We start from the raw sequence: 20711 nt of genomic DNA, 5'->3' as shown, positions 1-20711 counted from the left end.
AGTGCATCGTACATCTTTGCCCTTTTAAGAACAATTTATACCAGCAGGAATTAGAAGACCTCTATTTGAGTTCCAGCTGTGACCTTTACTGTCTAGGAAATGTGGACAAACCACTTAAAGTTTCTAAGCTTTAATTTCCTCCCTTGTAAAATGGGTACAGTAATACCTTATAATGCTACTGTACAGATTGAAAGAGCTCATAATTAAAGCACTTTATATAAAGCATAAAACATTCTTGTCTTTATATTCCTGAGGCTGATTCTTAAAATCCTGCCCACAGACTGGGGTAGTCTTCCTGATGGGGTGGGATTTAAGATAATTTTTCAGATGAATGAGGGCAGGAAGGCAGCTTGGCGGATGGCTGGTGGGTGGCTATTGCTGGGATGGGGGTCTGTGCAGAAACACGAGTGGAGGCTACAGGCAGGAGGAAGCGCAGAGGGAGCCCAGACTAGGCTGGTGGCCTGGAGAAAGGCGGTGAGTTTGCACGTTAAGAGCAGGAACATTTCTCTTGGGCCTCTACATTGTCTACAGGTTAGATGTCTATGCGGATCTACAAATTCTTAGCCATTAGCTAAATGGGAGCCAGCACGTCATTCTGATTTTGGCAAAGCTCTGTGTGGCTTTCTTCTTTATATTTCTCTTTTCTGTTCTCCCCTCTTCCCCTCCATCCTCCGTCTTTGTGCTCTTCTTCTCCTTCTATTTATTTATGTGTTTGTTTATTTATCTTTTGGTGGACCTGAAACTTGGAATTTGGTGACATTTCGCACTGACTGCACCGGGCACGTAGGAATTGCAGCACTAAGCAATGCCCCGCTGACACGACTGACTCTCCTGTGGATGTCAGATCCTAGGGACAATCTACCTTGAGTTTTTCCTTCAGTCACAGAAGTTGAAGTATTTTTGAATGACATCTGCGTCTCGACCACCAAATTTTCACATGTGAACTGTTACCGAGAAAAGCTGGTAGAGTTGGTCTGCTTAAATGCAGAGTAAGCTTCAGAAACCGAAATCCCAACACAGAATAAATTACAAAGAGAAGGGAACCACTTTTCAGAGGGAATACATTTTCTCATTTAATGGCTACATATTAAACAGAAAGATTGTGGGCCGCGGATAGTACTCGGGTTTTATTTATTGGAGGAATGCCAAAAAAGAATGGCTCAACCCTCTCCTTAATTAGGCCAAAAATCTTTGTGGGGAGAAGAGAAAAAGGGCGTTTCGTGAAGCCTGCTCTGAGATAGATGTTTGGTGAAGCTGAGACACGAGAGAAAAAATCATCTTTCTCTAACCCCTCCCTGGTGACCTGGTGAAATGGTGCCTTTTCAATGACCAGCACCTCGATGTGTGGTCTTCATCACATCCTCGTCTGCCTTTCAGGATGGTGTTCCATCAGCCGACCTTATTCCTCTTGCCTTTTCAGGATGCTTCTAGTTAACCTCTGCTTTCATTCTACCAACACGCTATGCTCCCCTGTTCTCAAAATGACCCTTGTTCTGCTCTGAAACGACCGACCGTTCTCCTCCCCTTCTTTGCAAAACCTTTTGAAATACTAATCTACCCTTCTTGCTTTGTCTCCTTCTCTTCCCATTCTCTCCTAAATCTTTGCTGTTTGGGATTTTCTCCCATCATTCTCTTTCAGCCATGTTTTCTAAGATCAGCAGTGAAGTACTAATTTTCCCAGTAGTTGTGATCCTGGGTTGCTGGTCAAAGAATTGTGATAGGTGTGGGTGTCAGGATCAGATCTCCTAGATTCACATTTGAGCCACTTGACCGGCTGTGTATTTGTGAGCAGCTATTTGTAAAATGGGCAAAAGTAATTGCACCTATCTAAGAGTTGTGAGGATTGTGTGGAATATATAAAACCGATGTAAAATGTTTAGCACAGACGGGGGCACGGAGTAAACATTCAGAAATTTAAAAATATTTTTATTGCATTTGGAAAGCAAATGAACAAGAGTTACAAGAAAGAAGAGGTGACTGTTATGGGCGTATCCCCCCAAAAGATGTTGACATCTTAACACTTGGTATCTGTGAATGTGACCTTATTTGGAAATAGGGTCTTTGCAGATGTGATTAAGATGTAAATTAACAAGAGGTCATACTGGAAATAAGGCAGGCCCTTGATCCAATACAACTGGTGTCCTAATACGAGAGAAGAGTGACACATAGGGAGACGCCCGTGAGGACAGAGACAGAGATTGGAAGAAGGCTGCCATGAGCCAAGGGTGATGGCCACGACCAGCAGCTAGAAAGAGGCAGGAAGGACTCCGTCCAGAGTCTCAGACGGAGCACAGCCTTGCCGACAACTGGATTCAGACTTCCAGCCTCCACGACGGTGAGAGAACACGTTTCTATTGTTTTAGCCACCCAGCCTGTGGTGCTTTGCTATGGCAGCCCCAGGAAAATAAAACAGTGACCAGTAACCAGGTGCTTTACAGGAATGGGGCATGAAAATGGAAAGAAAAAGGATGAATTTGCCAGCAAGGAGGCTGTTACCGAGAGAGCTGATAGGGAAGTAAAGAGTCGGTCATGGTGTGAAGAGAAATCGTGGCTATAGATGTGGAGCCTTTCCCCTTACGCTTATTAGTTGAAGAGAATCAGGAGATTAGATGGAGGCATGACAGGGTAAAGAGTAGGACTTTGACAGAAAAAGGAGGTTGTCCACTTTTCAGTGGGAGGACAAGGTGTCAGGGGAGAGACATTTTTTTACATCGAATTGCTGAAGAGAGCTGCTGCAAGTCTTAGAGCTAGACCCCTTGAAGGACAGAGTGACCCAGTGATTTAACTGCCACCAAAAGCACGGCTGGAAGAATAGGTTTCATAAACGGGAAGGGCACCTCTTTAGAAGCATTGAGACTAGAAATTAGGATAAGAAGTAGATGTAATGACAAATGTTAAGATGGAAATAAAGTGTAATTAGTTAGGCTATAACACTTGTTTTGAAAATGTGAATTTGTTCCAACATGATTGATATATTAAGGAACAATTTGAGCATAGCTAGAGTTTCACATGTGCTAATTATGCGTAAGATATCCACAAGAAAGAAAACTCCACCCAACTGAACCAGGTCACAAAGGAGTATAGAAACTACACACACACACACACACACACACACACACACCCGCATCTCAGGCATCTATCTCTGTCTCAGTTCACTGTCTGTCACATCTGTCCATATCTGGTGTTAAAAATTTCCTTCCAATTTCTGATAACACTCCTTCCACCGCTTGACTATAACTCACAAGCTGCATTTCTTTCCACACACCTTCCCCGAGTAAATTTCATGTTTTTTCAAGGTAAAGTGCAACATCTATTGTAGTCCTTACATAGTTCTTAACCATTAACATGTATGAAACTGACTACCACTTTGATTAGGTATCTATCCTTTTTTTTTTTTTTTTTTTTGCGGTACGCGGGCCTCTCACTGTTGTGGCCTCTCCCGTTGCGGAGCACAGGCTCCCGACGCGCAGGCTCAGCGGCCATGGCTCACGGGCCCAGCCGCTCCGCGGCATGTGGGATCTTCCCGGACCGGGGCACGAACCCGTGTCCCCCGCATCGGCAGGCGGACTCTCAACCACTGCGCCACCAGGGAAGCCCCTAAAATGGCCCGAATTTGAAACACTGACAACACCAAATGCTGGTGAAGATGTGGAGCAACAGGAATTATTCACTGCTGGTGAGAAGACAAAATGGTGCCGCCGCTTTAGAAGACAGTTTAGCAGTTTCTTGCAAGACGAAACGTACTCTTACCACACACTCCAGAATTTTCACTATTTGGTACTTACCCAAAGGAGTTGAAAACTTACATTTATACAAAAACTTGCACAGAAATGTTTATAGCAACTCTATTCATAATTTCCAGAATTTGGAAGCAACCTAAATGCCCTTCAGTAGGTGAATGAATAAATAAACGGCATTCCATCTAGACAATGGAATATCATTCAGCACTAAAAAGAAATGAGCTCGCAAGCCATGAAAAGACATGGAGGAGTCTTAAATGCATATCACTGAGTGAAAGAAGCAAATATGAAAAGCCTACAGATTCTGTTTCATTCCACCTATATGACATTCTAGAAGAGGCAAAACTATGGAGACAACAAAAAGAAAATCATTGGTTGCCAGAGGTTGGGTGGTGAGGAGGGTTGCATAGGCAAAGGATTTTAGGGCAGTGAAGATCCTCTGTGGGATACCATAATGATGGATACATGTTATCCATTTGTCCAGACCCACAGCATATGCGACATGAAGAGTGAGCCGTAGTGTAGATGGTGGACTTTGGGTGAATGTGATGAGCCAATGCAGGTTCACCATTTGCAACAAATGTACCATCTGGTGGCAGATACTGATCATGGGGCAGCTCTGCATCTGTGGGTGCGGCAGGTATATGGAAAATCTCTGTACACCCCCTCAATTTTCTGTGAACCTCAAACTGCTCTGAAAAAATGAAGTCAAGAGAAAAAAGGAAAACCAAGGAAAAAAACCCCAGTGACCTCTTTCCTACCCATGACTTGAGTCATCTTATGCTGAGTGGCTTTACCTATTGTATGTTATACCCTGTGAAGCTGTGTCCAGTTAATTGAACTTGTTTTAAAAAGCCGCTGAGTTTATACAACTGGAAAATACAATCAACCCGGTCAGACCCTCAGTGTTCTGTCAGTGCATTAGTTATGACCTCTCTGGCAATGACACCAGGTGCATGCTCATGTAGTGGAAATGTTTTTCATTTTCCTAGATTTTTTTCCCATGTCTGCAGGTGCCACAGAAGGCAAATGAACATTGTCAATGATTTCTAGGCTGTCAGAGAATCCAGCCATTACATAGGGTACCTGAAACTGTGAATGATGGATCCTATGGTAGCTCGTGTTTCCCGGCAGCCTCCAGGATATATGCTAAGTGCTAAAAGGCAAACACTAATTCTTTTGAGTGGAGACCACCCTGCTCTAGTATAGAATGGTTGTATCTACTACAGGAATCGACGAAGGTAGTGAATGTACTGTCTTTGTTTTGTTTCTTTTCTCTTAACATAGCATCAATTGGGGAGCTTAAAGATGGACATCTTCTCAATGTAAAGTCATAGACATTTACCTTAGGTTTGGCTGATTAAAAAATACTAAAAACCATCTCTCTTTACAAGATCTCCTTGGTTACATATCAGCCAAGAAGTATAACTGCTCTTTGGCAAGCAGCACGGCTCTGGCTTTTAGGCTTAAAATTTCAAACGCAGTTCTCATTTTTTAACCCCTATGTTTGTTTCCTGAACAAAATTCCTAAAGTTCTACATCTTGCTGTATGTGAATATATGTGCTCTAAGAGCTCATAACTTATATAATCAGGCTTACACTTCATTTGGTAATAGTTTTGAAGGTGTAGTTGGAATACTAGCCATCATAGATACTTAAGGAAGGGCTCATGTATTTCCCCTCCATTTCCTTTCCTGTATTTCTACTAAAAATATTCCTTGTTTTTAAAAAATTGTTGCCAGTAATGGATGAGGAAGACCATTTAGTATCTCAAGGGGAGATGGATAGTAGTTCTTGTTCTCAGACAACACTGTTGTTAAGGTTACTGAATGCTGTGTGGAACCCAAAATAAACTGGGACACATCAATTTGTTACCTTTGTCTTTAAAGACTGATTTGCCACAAAATTAGGCTTTTGAGAGAAAACTAATCCACACAAGCAGGTTCTCAATGGCAGAGATGTCTCATTCTTGTTTGCCTGATAGAGTATCAAAATTAATATTTATGGACCACCTGCAAAGGGCCAGGTTTGTGTGGAGTATTCTACGTACGACATTTAATTAAATTTTCTCCACCTGCCAGGATGCAGGCTACAGGATAACAGGTCACTTGAAAAGAGCAGTGGGCACAGACTTTTGTGAGTCTAGGTATGCAAACTATATCAGCCTTTCATTATATCACGTTGTCCATACGTTTAGAGACTGAGGTACTCTAACAGATTTCAAAGAACAGGGCAGGGGGTATCACTCATCCTTCAAAGAGAAAACTCTTCTAAACTGGGAATAATATTTTCCTCTTTTTAGTCGGAAGTAATCATGGTAGTTACTGGTTAGAGACTTCCCTCGCTAAAATGTGCCACAACCTAGGCCATCATATCACTAATCCATTCATTCCTTCAACTGCACGGGTATAAATTATGACATATTGAAAATGTTTTAAATCATGGGGATGTGATGTACAGCAGGGAGACTATACTTAATAATACTGTATTGTATATTTCAAAGTTGCTAAGGGAATAAATCGTAAAATTTTTCAACACAAGAAAAAATCCGTAATTATGTATGGTGACAAATGACTAGACTTATTGTGTTGATCATTTTGCAGTATATACAAATATCAAATGATTATGTTGTACACCTGAAACTCATATAATGTTATATGTCAGTTATACCTCAATTAAAAACAGTTAACCATCATAGCCATGAAACTTCCTCATCAAGCAAATGAAGAGGAGGTTGTGGGATGCAGAGTTCACTGAGGTACAATAAAGCTCTCTCTTGTCCCAGAATCAGGAGTAGCGACATGTTTGCCACTTGGCGATCCCTCAGTAAGTGCATGGAGGTTTACGCCGTCCCATTAACTAGGCTGCCCTCCCCGCACAGCTGTCCACAAGGTGGTCTTAGGATGCCTGGTGTGAATGGTCAGAGATGGCCTTGCTTCTAGGTCTTGTCCAGCGTCCCTCGGCTGTCAGTAGTGTGAAGGTGGACATGTCTGCATCCCCTCACATCCTGCACAGATTTGCCATCAGCCTCAGCTTTGGATGGCTTTGATTTAATACTGAGGTTCGTAACTTGTGGGAGGGTCACAGTCCTGATCTTCTGAGACCACTCGATTATATCACGGATTAAGACACCTGATTGGTCACTATAGATCATGCCTGCAGCTTTCATAAATCTTCTTAATGAATCAAGGAGATGTGAGCAAGGCTCTCTTTCCTATTCTTTATTTTTCATTTGTATTCATTCTTTTACCATTTCTTTCTTAAAGCTCTTACAAGGGTCTGGTGCACAGTTGTTGACGATTACATTTGTTGAGCTCTCTGAAAAGTCGGTCGTTGCGTTACCAGGAGACCCTTGATGGCCACGCTCCATTCAACCTAGATCAACTTCACAGAGTCCAGCAAAGCTTCAGGTTCTTTCTGTGCCAATATGATCCGTCCCGTTGCATAAATAATGAATAAGTCTCATTTTATAATGCTAATGAAGAATATGAGCTCTCCAGGAAGTGAAAAGCTTGAGTTCTAGCAAATATTTGAATAACTTTTAATTTATCCAAGTGATTTCGCTCTGCCCTTCAACCTTTGTTACTTAAGACATTACCCACATCTTCCTGTGTTTATTTCTAAACTCTGGGCAATGACATTTGCTTCCTTCACTGCCTTTCCCAGGAAAGAATGTGGGTCTATACAAGATCGAATGTGCTCTTATTAACTTGGAGATAGTTCTAAAGTTTAGAAGTACGGACGGCTGGTTAACACCTTATGCGATCATAAATAAGCAGCTCATCTTTCTCATACCTTGTCTGTCTTCACTCTGCAATGCAGAACTTGCATCAGGACCAGTGGGAGTTATGTTTCTGCTTCCAAAAGAAGCCTAATTCTCACAGGACATCAAAATAGCCTGCTCAGATAGTATTAGCAACGGGGATTCAGGGGAAGAGATGCAGTCTGCAGCTGGCATTTGAAAGATGTAAAAGACAGTTTCATGCAGTATGTAAGTAGTTGGTGACTGTGTTGTTCAGAGAAGCCTTAAATTCAAACATATTCTCTGTATTTATTTCAACCTTATGCCAGGAAGACAGGCTGTATATAAAGATGACTGTTTCTTTTACAGCCATTGTACTGTAAAAGAAATAAAAATCTATTTTGTTTGGTGACTTTGCTAAGGGAAAAAACAACAGCACTCTCTCCTAGAGCAAACTGTGCAAAATCTACTTTGATACTGAGAACTGCACGCCTGACATTTGCAGTGACACTTGCCATCGTTAGGTGGATGCTGGAAATTAAGTAGCAACTTCAGCTCTATTACTTCAGGTGGGATTAAGACCGTCACTTGTGATGCAGTGTGAGAGTGAGAGCATTTTCCCCTGAATGGCAGCGTGAACGGGGGTGCTGAAACACGCTTGACAGTGTTCTAGTTGGCAAACGCTAGCATTTTAATAAGTCAGTACTGCCGAGAGAGTTCGATGTAAGAGCTCATCTGAAAGTGAAATAAACTGATGTAAGCTCAGACCAGTGAACACTGTCACCATCCTCAACAAAGTGTACGTGCGAGTTTGGAGCTCATATACGAGTAACCTTTCAAAATAATGCACACGTCTGATCATATGCTCTAGTGAATGCCATGAAAATCCCTGCCATGGTTTTTGGAGAGAAATAAACATAATTTATATTTGGCACCAGCATGAACTGGTAATTATCTTGGGATAAAAAATACTAAGCAATATTTTAAAATCACTTGCGTGCTGGAGAGCTCTGCTTCCCATAAAGCAATCAGTGAGAGGAGATGGAAACTAAGGTGATTATTTAGATCTCAGCATAAAGATTTTTAGGAGAGGTGTTTTCTGAACATTTGAAATACTTAGTCCTGTTTGGGGGCAATTGTTTCCTTACAGCTAGTCGCTGATCACTTTTTAAATACATTTTTAAAAGCTCTGCGATTCTATCTTTTGCCTTTGGCCGTTATTTATTATTATTATTATTAAATCTGATTGTCCAAGTGTTGTTCCTGGAGAATATTCAAATCCCCTTCAAAGGCATGGAGCCTCTTAAAACTAACCATATATTGAATTATTTTTTCCCTTCTGTTGGAAAACAGTTGGAAATAAGTTCACTGTTAACTATTGTTCCCAAGTAAGTCCCACCAAGATCCCTGTGTTTCTTTCCCAGAGAGATAAACTTCACATTATTGCAACACATGACACGTGTAATGCTTGCACAGTTCCTGTGGAGAATCCCTGTTGAAACGCTGTCCTGATTACTGTTTTATGTTGCTTCTGGAGAGGAAAGAAGGGCCTGCCCAACATGACGTAGAAGATTCACACTGCGTGTCACCACTGCCCATCACAGAGAAGGGCGTGGAAGGTGGCACCAACTCCCTCCCCAGCTTTAAAGCAGGACCTGTTATCTGGCCAAATCTTTATTTCTGCCACTCTCAATGATAAGAGGTTCAAATCTGTGCAAATGCATTGGAAAAAAGGACGCAAAACACATGTGGAGAGCCAAATCCAGGGTGGTTCTCTTTGTCCGTTTGGGCTGTTATAGCAAAGCTCCACAGACTGGGTGGCTTATAAACCACAGAAATTAACTTCTCATGATTCTGAAGCCTGGAAGCCTGAGACAAGGGTGCCAGCATGGCCGGGCTCTGGAGAGAGCCCTCTTCCAGGTTGCTGGCTTCCAGCTTCCCACTGTATCTTCACGTGGCCCAAAGAGGACAAGAGAACTCTCTGGGGAATCTCCTATAAGGGCACTAATTCCACTCCTGAGGCCTCCACCCTCATGACCTTATGACCTCCCACTGTCCCCACAGTGCCATTACACTGGAGGGGTAGGCTTTCAACATGTGAATTTAAGGGGACATACAGTGGTCATCTTTGAATGCTGTGAAAAGTGGTTTTGTGTAGAGGGTGAAGAGATAGCAGAATAAACCCTGCGGAATGGTCTCTAGGTCCCTTGCTACCGTGAGATGCCCTCCTCCTTGCTTATTTTGAAAGGGCCAAAGTAAGTCCAGGCTTAGAGCAGGAGAAGCCCCTCATTTTGACAAGCACGTCGTGTGAGGGTCCATCCATTTTGCTTTGTGTGACATGCATTGTGCAGCTTTCCTTGTAATTGTTGCTGCTTCCACCTAAGCCAGACTTGTCCTTATTATAGGGCTCCCTGCCAGGATCACCCCCAAACCCACCTTCAGCATATTCTCATCAGTGCTGTTTGCAATTTTAATAATAAAACATGACATTCCTTGAACCCTAGATGCACTTAAGTCAACGTTTTGTGTTTCTCCACAGCCCTTCCTGCAGCATCACCTCCTGCCACACACAGGCCCTCAAATATCTGTGAAGTGGGTAAACCTGAGACTGCTAGTGAGTTTAAACACATATTTCAAAATATAGATTTCCTTATGGGTGGAATCCACAGATTCAAAAGGTTGTGGTAGGGAACCCGAAAGTTTCCAGGTTTTAACTGATTCCAGTTTAGGGCTTGATCTTGATGGTTTTCATGGAATCCAGGATTGTACAGATAAGTCCAAGTGGGTTGCCCACTGACAACTTGCTTCCTCTCTTCCTGGTACCCAGTGAGGTTGGGGACAGAGCTCAGTCATAATCGAATCAAAGCATTTTATAGAAAAAAGTACTTGTGGAGTCAGTTTTAGGAACGGTCTGTATCCTGTTCTCTAAAACTGGTCTGTAAATTACAGAGTGGCACAACTGTGTGATAGTGAGACCAACAGAGGAACTTACAGAAGTCATCGACACCACAAGAAACATGGACATTTATAAGACTTTTGTTCCCTTATAAAATGCACGTATTGGCTCCAATCAAATGATAATACACAGATTAATGTTCAAAACATCTCATCAGGACTTCCCTGGTGGCGCAGTGGTTAAGAATCCACCTGCCAATGCAGGTGACACGGATTAGAGCCCTGGTCTGGGAAGATCCCACATGCCTCGGAGCAACTAAGCCCGTGTGCCACAACTACTGAGCCCGTGTGCCACAACTACTGAGCCCACGTGCCGCAACTACTGAAGCCCACTTGCCTAGAGCCCGAGCTCCGCAACAAGAGAAGCCACCGCAATGAGAAGCCTGCGCACTGCAATGAAGAGTAGCCCCCGCTCGCCACAACTAGAGGAAGCCCACGCACAGCAATGAAGACCCAACGCAGCCAAAAATAAATAAATTTAGAAAACAAACAAGCAAACAAAAAAAGTCTCATCCTCGGGACTGGCTTCTCAATGATCAACCTTAGAAACATCTATAAGGTTATTAGGTCTTCGCTTCCATGTGTTTTCCTTTGTCTCATAAATACGTGTTAATTTTTGTCTCAAGCATAAACGTAGATTGTAGACTCTTTTACATGAGTCCAATTCTCTCTCTCTTCCTCCCTCCCTCTCTTTTTTATATCTACCTATCTATCTATCCATCCATCTAGCATTTTTCTATTGAATTAGAAAGTAAGGGATGTAGGGATGCTATTCTCGATAATCCTCCAAAGAGTCAAGCTATAGTTATTTCAGTTTCTTAAATGCCTGTGGTAACTCATTCTTACTAATCCATCTGGCCACCAGATTTCATTGGTGTCAGCACTTCTGTGCCACAGTCAAAATTTAGTTTTAGCTCTTGTTTTCTGTGAGAATCATTTTGTGGGTAATGGTGAGGGGGTGTTAAGGGGAAACCCAGTCCAACTTGATGGCTTGCGGGCCAGGAAAATGAGTCACGTTTCAAGCATGAAAGCGAAGCCTTAGGCACTGAACTCTGGTTACTCCTAAATTGTCTCTAGCAGTGCCCCGAGTCTACTAACAGGAGGCATCAAACAAATATCTACGTGGTTCCCGTGAAATATTTTTCATTCTCCTTTAGCCAGACTCAGAGACTGAGTTCACTGACAGCAACCTCCAGACCCGAGGGCTGTCTCACTGTTTGAGGGTCTGAGTTTCGTGAACAGCCCTCCCGGACACGCCGGGGTGCATCCGCCCAGTGGTACCCTGCACCCTTTTCTCTGCAGCCTTCTCTGCCTTCAACACCCCAGCAAGCCGACAGGAGGCTTCTGCTGCCCTAATTCAGTCAGTTCTGTGTGTCGCCGTGCCTGTGCTTTACTATTTAAATGTGCCTCAGTGTCGTGTCAGCATTTGCAGAAATGGTTAACCTTTGCCCCGAATGGGAATAGAAATGAGGTGCCCCGTAAGCCAGGCCTCTGCACGCAGAGCCCGGGAATGGTGGACGGATGCTGTCAGCCCGCTTACACTTAGAGCAAAATGGAAACCTTCCCCACTCAGCAGATGCAGAGGACATTTTAACTGAATCGGCCTTAACATTGTTTAAGCGTTTGCTCTTGCAAACGAAATATTACATAATTCCCTAGAGAATATTGTCGAAACTGGGGAGCTGGTCCTCGCAGTACAGTCACGCCTACACACTCACACATGACATTCATTTGATGGCACAGCTGTGTCTACACAAGGGTGATTGTGTAGACGGGAAGGGGTGGGAAGGGAGAAACTATTTGATTTACGCGTGAAACACCGATCTGTGATTGTCGTTACAGTTTTGTTTTGTTTTCCTCCGTGGACCGGACCGGGTTCACCTCCTGGGTTAAATCTTACGACTGTTTCTGTGTGCCCTGGGGTGGAAAGGCCTTGCACTATGGGATCCAGTCATGTTGAATTAAAGTCCTTGCTCAGAAACTTAGGGCCCAGGGGGCTTTGGGCACATGACACAACCTCTCTGAAGCTCCCTTTCCTCTTTTGCAAAATGGAGAGAATTACGTGTCTCTCAGAGTCGCTGCAAGGATTTGAAGTAACGTGAAAGCGTTTGGCCGCGACTCTCCTTCTCTCAGCAAACCTCAGGCCTTGGCCTTGTCACTGTTGTTACGGCACCAGAAAAACATCTAGGATCTTGACTTGGTTTTTGTTGTGAGATTGGGTTCGTTCTGACTGAAAAACCCCAAATTCTTATTGTAATTCTGAAAATGAATGGACTTATGAAAGCCTCCAAGATGCTCACGGAGCACAAGAAGGGAGAGAACCTTAAAGTGACATCAGCCTGGAAGGAATGAGCCCACGAAGGACTCAAGAGTGAAAACTAAACAGAACCCAAACAAACAAAACTCAAAGTCTCTCAGAGTCACTGCTGTGTCCCTGGAGGTGTTTCAGATGAGGCACTGGGTCGGACGGGGTGGATGTAGTTTCTCTGACCGTCGAGAACAAGGCGCGTGACCGGTGATCGTTAGAACGTACAAAGCCTGGTGTACTTTCTCAGAGTTCACCCAGCAAATTCTGCAGTGGATAGGCCCTGTAATGGGCCTCTGCATATCGGTGGGAGGGCACTAGACATGGAGTTTAGTTTCCCAATTTGCCCCGTGAAGCAAGGGCCCTGGTTATTGTGTCTTCAGAGCTCTCTCTCAGGTGTGCTGGTTACTCAGTACTCTTTTGTTTGGTAGAATTTTGACTTTGTTAAGCTGACTTTTGATCCTGCCAAAAGTCCTTCAGCTATTTTTTTCTTTCTCTCTCTTTGGAGAAGTTGGCCATTGATCATAAAATGATAGCGCCCATGGGCCCATGGAAAACAGTAGAAATTCTGCCTTAAAAAGATCCTCAGCATATGGTCTAGCATTTCTTTCACAGTTTGGGTGATCTGACTGACACACACAGCTCTCCTCTCCTCTGGCTCCACCACCACAGATTTCTATCCTTTGTGACTGAATCATTCTTTTGAAAGTCAGGCAGGTGGTTTATGGAAGAACTACTTTCAAAATATTTTGTGACATGTTTGTTGAATGACTCATAAGGCTTAGAATGCTTGTCTAATTCTCCAGTTAAAACCAAGCTTTAAAACTCTTTCTTCAAGATGTGGTATATTGTATACAATGGAATATTACTCAGCCATAAAAAAGAACAAAGTAGTGCCACTTGCAGCCGCATGGATGGACCTAGAGGTTGTCATCCTAAGTGAAGTGAGCCAGACAGAGAAAGACAAGTACCACGTGATATCACTTCTCTGTGGAATCTAAAAAAATGACACAGATGAACGTATCTACAAAACAGAAACAGGCCTACAGACATAGAAAAACAAATATATGGTTACTAAAGGGGAAAGGAGGTGGGGGAGGGATAAATTAGGAGTTTGGGATTAGCAGATGCACACTATTATATATAATGGATAAACAACAAGGTCCTACTGTATAGCACAGGGGACTATATTCAATGTCCTGTAATAAACCAAAATGGAAAAGAATATGAAAAAGAATATATATGTGTGTGTACATATATATATATATATATATACATATATATATATAAAACTGAATCACTTTGCTGTACACCAGAAACTAACACAACATTGTAAACCAACTATAATTCGATAAAAGAAATTTTTAAAAGTCCTCTCTTCTTCAAAGGGGAGTGAGGAAAATTTTGGAGGTGACAGGTTTATTACCTTGATTTTGCTGGTGGTTTCATGGGTATATGCATATGTAGCTCATCAGATTGTGTATCTTAAATGTGTACAGTTTTGCATATCAGTTATATCTCACTAAAGCTGTTAAAAATAAATTAATTTGAAACTCTCTTCTTGAACCTTTATTAAATGAAATAAAGTAATAACATAGTGACCATTACTTAATATTTGCCCTAACTCAAGGAAAAGGTGCAGTTTTAATATTCTAGCCTATGAGTACATCCAATACTGATTTTTTATATTCCAGACAATGTAGTTTGATAATAATATTCCTAACATGCGGCGTGAGTATTGAGGTAGATTAGCAAGGAAGTCTAGGATTTTCTTCATGGTCTGGGGTGGTTCATTTGTAGCTCAGACAGATGGGTTATACAGCATTGTAAACTGCTTTTCAGTCCTTTAATTCTTGGAGCACTTTTATGACAACAAAATTATGTGTGTGTGTGTGTGTGTGTGAGAGAGAGAGAGAGAGAGAGAGAGAGAGAGAGAGAGAGAGAATGAAGAAGACCAGGTCTAATATTGTAAATTTTAAAAATAGATGCCTGCCTTGAAGTTCTGTTTGCAAATGTTAATAATTTTCAGAAGGATAGTTCATATTTGGTTCAGTTATAGCTAATTTTTAAAATGGGGATTAACTTATGTCTAGATGTGAACATTTTGCCTTTGCTTCTAGTGATGTTATTTCTTCAGGAATTTTAATACAACTTGAATATAAACCTGTAGCATACTCATATATCCCAGTGTGACCATAACACTATCTGGGCGTTACAGAGCTCTTGTCTACCAGCTCTGTCATGACTACTGGGTCTCAACTCTGTCTTTCACAGATGTAAATGTGAATCTTTGGGAGATTTGGCTTATAAGGAAAGGTAGATTCTTAAAAATAAAAACCTTACTCTCTAATTATAAACAATCCCAATGAGAGAAAGGGGGAAATTATATAATAAAGTGATTACACAGAGATTTCTTTGATGAACTAAAATTTTGAAAGCTATGTTCTAAAATGCATATAGGGAGAAAATTAAGACCACATTAAAAACAAATAGCAGGAACTTTCATAAAAGATCTCTGTAAGGTAAAGCTTGGTGCACCTGGAGACGTGGAAAAGGCCAGTGGTCCTTTAAAGCGAATAAGAAGGGATGAGGGATGTGAAATGGTGAATGTGAACGAAAGCCAGGGAAAAAGTAGAACTACTGAACTCTGACAGGACTTCAGTGAGGAAAATTTCTAACCTGGAAATATAAGGCAAATTAGGTGGAATTTCAGCCCAAGAAATTGAGGGTGTAGTCAGATAAAATACGTGGCATAGATGTACTTCCAAATACATGCAGAATCCTTCTTCTTCCCTCCGCGTCCATTTGCAGCATCCTAGTCAAGGTCACCACGTTCTGTCACGCGGATTCACACCCTAGTCCCTTATTTAATCCCCCCACCCGGCTTTCACTTTACTGCCCTGCAATCCTTCTTTTGCAGAGCAGTCAGGGGAATCTTTTAAAAACATAAACAGGTCACGCTATCTCCTGCTTACAATCCCATCCCTGACGGACGCTACATGTCCACCTCGCTGTCCTCCACCTATTCTGGCTTCTCCTGGCCGAACAGCCCAGGGAACTTCTTTTTGCTCCACACTTGAACCAACCAAACTCATTCCCATGTTTGGGCTTTTCAAAGATTATGGTAGCTGTTCCCTCTGCTGGCAGTGCTCTCTCCGTTAATATCCACCAGCTGAATAGCTTTTTGTCATTCAGACCTCGGCCTAAACGTCACCTCCTCTGAGAGGCCCTCCCTGGACATCCCATGTAGAATGGCAGCCCATTCAGTCTCTGTAGAGAACTGAGCACGTCATTGCTTTTCTCCCATGTGTGTTTATTCTCTCTCTCGCCCCATTAGGAGGGATGTGCCAGGAGAGTAATTACCCTGTCTATCTGATTCCTTGCTATCTCTCCCCAGTGGCTAGAACGGTGCCTGGTATCTAATGGCTCTCAATAAAAGTTTTTGCATGAGTGACAGAATGCATGAATAATTAAGAGCTGAGGGAATTCAAAGACCAAGGACATCAATGCAGGTTAGGGTTGGTGTCTTGGGGATGGTTTTGGGAGAGGTGGAATTGGGCTGGAACTTTGTCTGGGGCCTGGAAAGGTGGAGGAAAGGCCTGGGCACACACTGTGGGTGGGGAGATTAGTAGGAGGGAAGATATTAATGGGGAAGGCCCACAGCCTTCGGGAGCTGCTGAGGAACTTGCGTGGCGGGAATGGCAGAGACTGAGACTGAACAGAGTGGGATCTGAGTAAAGGCAGGGGTATTTGAAAACTACAGAGCAGCTTGGTGACTTGGTGGAGACTAGAATGTGTGTTTTTATGTGTGCAAAATAAAACTATGTTTAATACACAGGAAATTATGTCACAATTAATTTTCTAAACAATTTCTTCACTTATACACAAAATAATTTTTGTTAAATGACTCTAGAACACCTCATTACTCTATCTGTTAGTTCTACTGATGTTGACACAGACATAAAGTAAAACATTTTTCTTTAAAAATAATATGCGCTCTTCATTTTAATTTATTAGACTTGGCTCGTAGCTTTACAAAATCCCACTTACAGAGAAAGTCATAATTAATATATGGCCTATTTCATTTTATTTTCAGAAAAGAGCTATGTAAGCCATTTCATAATTGGGAAATGTGACATTTCCTAATAGAGCTTATTTTTCCTATTATAAAACTTGACCTGGGCTTCCCTAGTGGCGCAGTGGTTGAGAGTCTGCCTGCCGATGCAGGGGACACGGGTTCGTGCCCCGGTCCAGGAAGATCCCACATGCCGCGGAGTGGCTGGGCCCGTGAGCCGTGGCCGCTGAGCCTGCGCATCCGGAGCCTGTGCTCCGCAACGGGAGAGGCCACAACAGTGAGAGGCCTGCGTACCGCAAAAAAACCCAAAAAACAAAAAAAAAACTTGACCAACTTAAATGCTCACAACCAGAGTTTGTCTATAAGATAAGAAAAAACCAAAAACATACAAAAAACCCTCTCAATCCTTTTTAACACTGCAAAGATGGGCTATGTTAACAACACCACTGAGCTCACACCAAGGTCGTCTTCAGCTGCCTTGGTTAAGAGTAAACTTGACTGACAGTTTTGAACCAAATGTGCTGGAGGCCTGTGTTGTGAGTTTGTGTGCTTCCTATATAACCTTGGACTAGCTACTTCAGCTCAATTTTCTCAACTGTGAGATGGATTCAATGAACAATGTATTTGCAAAGATGCAAACTGTGGCTGAAATCAGCCTTATGCTAATGATGGCCTGTCCTGACAGATTTCCTGTCCTGTAACTTCCACCAGCCCTAAGAAATGCTATTTTGTAAAAATCCATCAGATTTGCTTAGGTTGAGACTTTTTGTTCAGAACAGCATTGATCTCCCAATGAACACACGCAGATGGAGTAACGGTAAAAATCTCAACATGGAAAACTAAGGCTAACCACAGCCGTCTTGATGCAGAAGGACATCTAAGTGGCACTGAGGCAGGAAGTGGGGCTCAGCTTTATGTAAGGAGGGCACCTGCCTCAAGAAAGGTGGTGAGGTGTGTGCCAGGAGCATCCCCGCCTGGTCCTCTGAGCTCCTCCGGGCCTACGCCTGCTGGAGAAGCCGGCCACCTGTCCTTGCCCTGTGGAACTACTGTGAGAGGTGGATTACTATTTTCTCTGCTTTTTCTTCAAGCAGGAGCACCCTTCCTGCCAGGATCTTAGAACAAGGCAGATACTTCAACTCTCAGAAACCAGGGACCCAAAAGTGGGAGGAAACTGGTGGTGACAGAGTGTACTTGTAAAGTGGCGTCTTCAGGAGCGAAGCCCTGGAGATGGGGCAGAAGGGACTCGGGGAGCAGTATTATTACAGTGTATTACAGAGAGGGGGCAGGGCGGGGGCGTGAGGATGGGGAGAGGTGAGACCACCGTGGGGCCCAGACAAGTTTAGGACAGCGGTGTCCTAACCAGAGAGCAAGAAGCCTTGGTCCCCAGGACCCCGTAAAGGGGACCCATAAGGAGAGAGTGTCCTGAGACAAGTAGCAAGCTGAGGGGTAAACCTGGAAGTGGCTTAGAAACAGAAAGGCAACAGCAGAATGGAAATTCATGCTTATATCTGGGAGTGAGAAGTAGCAGAGCCAAGATTGAATCAGCAATGTAGCACATGCCAGAAACGATCTCCCGGGACAGAAAGAGAGAGAGAGAAATAAAGTTAAGGCATGGGTGGGGAACAAAAAGTAAATCAAGGTGTTTTGGAAAAAGAAACAAAAATTTACAATGATAGCCATAAAAAGTAGAGCGGAACACAACTTCTAGAGTTATAGAAAGACTATCACATATCAACGAAAGGGCCCATCAAGTTCTACACACAGCTGGTGGAAAGAGGCCCATGTCCAGATACACAGTGGCAGCTGTTGGGAGTGCTAAGGACAATCCAATAGGTGTTTGTTAAAAACAAAAAAAAGATCCTGCTAAACCATATGAATAATTCACATTAACACATTTACACCAATTTCAGTGGGCTTATATTGTCTGAAAGAAATGATCGTACTTACGGGTTTGAGTCCATGTTCTGCTTTTGTGGGCAATGATGGCCAATTGAGTACTTTCTAAAACTCTGCCTTCTGATCTGTAGAAAGAGGTACAAATATAAGCCCTTATATTGGTTGTGAGCATCAAGCTATCAGTGTAGGTGGCTTCAGTGGTTGATGCAATCTCATATACCATGCAAAGTGGAGAGAGCGACTTAATGTGATAAACTGGAGAAATTAGTGTAAACTCATGCCCTTAAAAAGGTGCAGAGTTTTTCAATCTGTCACCAGTAATTGTCCCAACAGCAGCAGCACTTTCACCTCCCCCCCCCCCCCGTGTCCCTAGCGCCCATGTTTTGTACGTAGTGTTGCAGACCACGAAAAAGAATCGGGATACCTGGGTGGGAAATTGATTCCATGTCTCCCAGTGGGAAAAACGGAATTGGTCTGGAATATCATTTCGTTGTCTGGAATCAGTAATAGCTTCAAAAATGTCAAGGGCAGTGCTGAAGCACAGAAGGAGAAATTCAAAGGGGTCTGCATTTGCTAAGCTGGAAGTGTTATCTTCGTAATAATGATGATAATCGTAATAGTTAATTGGAATAAGTGGAGACTGTGAAAAGCCAAGCATTAGTAATTGCATTCAAAAGAGAAAAGTGAATATGAAATGTACAAAATGTAGTTGTAATACAAAGAAGGGTATATATAATAGTATATGTTTAATTATTGATTTTAATTAATAAAGGAGTGTTAATAAATGGGATTCCTGTAAAGCCCTGTGCCACTTGAAATTTTAATAAATTCACTTCTATAAAAGATGTAAACAATCTGCAAAATGCGATGGAAAAATTACCCACAGAGTAGAATATTTGATTGTGTAAATCTTATCTTTCAACCTATCCACCGTGATTTTGGATAATTTTGATGTCATTCAGCATAGCATAGTTTTTATTACCTGGAACATAAAAGAAAGAAATTAGAAAAAATGAATCATTAGCAATTTAATTTAAATGATGAGTAATTTCCATCTCTCTTACATTTTGCAACTTGTTTATATCCTCCATAGATGAAAATGTATTAAAATTAAAAACTATACATTTACTTTATGGATAGCTTGAATATAGGAGTATTCTGTTTCTTATTTTAATTATGTATTCAAATATCTTGAAAGTACCATCGTAACAATGTGTCTGCTTCAAAATATTTGTGCTTATCAGACTTCAGTGAGAAAGTGTCTTTCCAAAATGCTTACTGATGACCTGTAGCCAGTTTTAGATGAGAACGGCTGAGCTAAGATAAGTTTAAAAAATAAGCAAGCTTTCCTTAATGCTTTAGCTTTTATCCCAATACCCGTATTCAAGGGGAAAATGTGGGCTTCAGAGAGAGACAGATCCTTTCATTAGGGAGACAGCTGAAGCTCAGAGAAGCAGAGTCTGGCCTCAAATCCTGGTCTCAATCTGGGGCAGATTACACAGGTTTTCTGAGTCTCAGTTACTTTGTCTGTGAAATGGGGCTGATACCTATACTAGAGTGATCTCTGTGACATTGGCCATCCCACCCAGGGCACATTTGCGAGAGAAGAAGGGCTCCATTAATCATTACGCCCAGACAACAGATGTCAGTTGGGACCATTCCAGACAAACCGGGGAGTGGTCACTGCGTGGGGCTTCCATCAGGAGGAGTGAGAGAGTGTGACCGCAGTGCTGTCACCTGGGTGGCACTCAGCACTAAATTGATTCCTTGGTCCTCTGCCTGAGACTTGTCTCTCTGTCCTGCTTCCTTCCTACTGCTTGGCTGGTGTCATTTCTATGTGTGTGGGAAGGAAAGAAAAAAACACAGAGAATTGTGAGTTATTTAAGTAATCCAGGAAAAAGTAGGTATTACACCAAGGCTATACCAAGGCAAAGAAGGATGGCCTTGGCCCTGGACACCCCTAACAGTCGACTTAAGGGGGGGGTCACAATCTGCTCT

Source organism: Monodon monoceros, unplaced genomic scaffold (genome assembly GCF_005190385.1).
Source record: "Monodon monoceros isolate NGI ecotype Baffin Bay Population unplaced genomic scaffold, NGI_Narwhal_1 Super_Scaffold_14, whole genome shotgun sequence".
NCBI classification, from domain to species: domain Eukaryota; kingdom Metazoa; phylum Chordata; class Mammalia; order Artiodactyla; family Monodontidae; genus Monodon; species Monodon monoceros.
The sequence above is the reverse complement of the archived record's forward strand: the minus strand, read 5'-3'. Positions refer to the sequence as shown.